This window comes from Miscanthus floridulus, chromosome 9 (genome assembly GCF_019320115.1).
Source record: "Miscanthus floridulus cultivar M001 chromosome 9, ASM1932011v1, whole genome shotgun sequence".
NCBI lineage: Eukaryota > Viridiplantae > Streptophyta > Magnoliopsida > Poales > Poaceae > Miscanthus > Miscanthus floridulus.
In genome coordinates, this window is record NC_089588.1 from 50022627 (window position 1) to 50024929 (window position 2303).

Sequence of the window (2303 nt, forward strand, 5' to 3'; positions counted from 1 at the left end):
AAAGTTAATTATGCTATTGATGAGAGTGTATATATTTGGGTATACAAAAGACTTAGTAAATAAGGAATAACTTAGGAATCTTTTGTTCTTTTCGAATCTCCTGCCTAGCCATACTATATTTTATGAGTCTCTATTTCTATCTCTGGAATTATTATCAATGCTTTATACTTATTATTTATCATTTTACTTACTCCTGCCATAGCATGAGAGTGGTTTTATCATAAGTATATATATATTTGTCAATATCTATTTGCCAATAATCTCATAGCTCCTCCCCGTGGATAAAATATAAATAACGATACTCGGTATACTCCCGGGTGAAATACGACAATGGTATATTATCTGTGCGCTTGCGGATACTTTACTTTAACATATATAATTTTCTCCGAGTTTACAAGTGCCATTAATAGTTACCAACCATGCATTTCTGGCATCATGCTAAGGATGACAACTTAGTAAAGAGTGATGCTAAGAAATATCAACAACAACGATGTAGTGTAAACTTGCAGTAGCTAGCTGGCTCAACTATGATGAGATGAGGCAGGGAGTGCCTGCCGAGAAGATTGAGGCCTTGCCTGCTCAGGTGACCATGAAGTGCAGACTTGAGAAGGACTCCCAGGATCATTTATGAGATTTTGAGGCGTACCATTGCATCTAAGGGCTTGTTTGGTTCATCTAGTAGCTACTAAATTTAGTAGCTTTTAGTCACTTTAGTAACTTTTTAACCAAATGCTATGACTAAAAGCTACTAAAAGGGCTTTAGTCATCTCTAGTAACTCTAGAGTTACTAAAAGTACTAAACCGTTTAGTAGCTACTAAAGTTTAGTAGCTCGAACCAAACACCCCCCGAGTCTAGGAATAAAGATGTGATACAGTGGCCCTACTACGAGATCATTGCTACAGTGATATCATGCCAGAGTTTGGACATGATTGACTAGATGACCTGAGGGCGAAGCACACATTGGAGCTAGTGCAGACTTGAGGAGGACTCCTAGGCTCATTTATGAGCTTTTGAGGCGTACCATTGCACATAAGGTGTTGTTGGAATCCGGTGACTAAAATTTAGGAGGTGTGTTTGGAGGATGTTGTATGGGGTATTCGGATACTAATAAAAAAACAAATTACATAATCCGTCAGTACTTCACAAGATGACTTTTCTAAGCCTAATTAATCCATCATTACCACATGCTTACTGTAGCACAACATTGTCAAATCATGGATTAATTAGGCTTAAAAGATTCGTCTCGTAAATTAGTCGCAAACTATGCAATTAGTTTCGTAATTAGTCTATATTTAATACTCCATGCATATATCGAAATATTTGATGGGACGGTGACTAAAATCTAGGATGGACAACCAAACACCACCTAAGTCTAGGAATAAGGATGTGATATAGTGGCCCTACTACGAGATCATTGCTGCAGTGATATCATGCCAGAGGTTGGACATGATTGACTAGATGATCTTTCAAGATGTTGGACTACAAGATAGGGATGGGTACCTCCTTGGTATTCCAACCGTACATCATGGCCTTGATCTTGAGCAAGATTGGGGACTTTAGGGGTGGGTTGGAGACTAGGCACAAGACCTACCAGCTGCACAAGAACAACAAGCCCTACCTGACTCGAGAGGCTTCACCTCCAAACAGTCCACCTTCATGGGAGAGAGATGAGCAACAGTCGCAGTAGCAGGGGGATGTTCCCATGGGTGAGCCATCACCCTAAATAGTAGGTACTAGCAGCTGGGAGCACGTAGCCGAGCCGAGTAGCAGCACTTGGGTTCCACCATATGGCTACTTTGCTCCCTACTTCGAGGGGATCCAGCAGGAGATCAGTCAGACCTTCCTGCCATTCTTCAATGAGCTGTGGACACTAGGTTTGAGTGGCAGGAGTAGCACTTGTAGCAGCCTTCATCCGTCCCTTGGGAGAGAGACTGCATAGAGACTCACTAAGGGGGTGTTTGGTTTCTCCTCCTAAACTTTAGTCACTGTCCCATCCGATATTTAGACACATGTATGGAGTATTAAATATAGACTAATTTACAAGACAAATCTTTTGAGCCCAATTAGTCCATGATTTGATAATGTGGTGCTACAGTAAACATGTGCTAATGATGAATTAATTAGGCTTAAAAAATTCATCTCGTGAAGTACTAACGGATTATGTAATTTGTTTTTTTATTAGTATCCGAACACCCCATACGACACCCTCATTTAATACCTCCTAAATTTTAGTCACTAGATCCAAACACCCCCTAAGCCAATGCACCGATTGGCCACACACAAGGAGCTTTAGTAGGTCAAC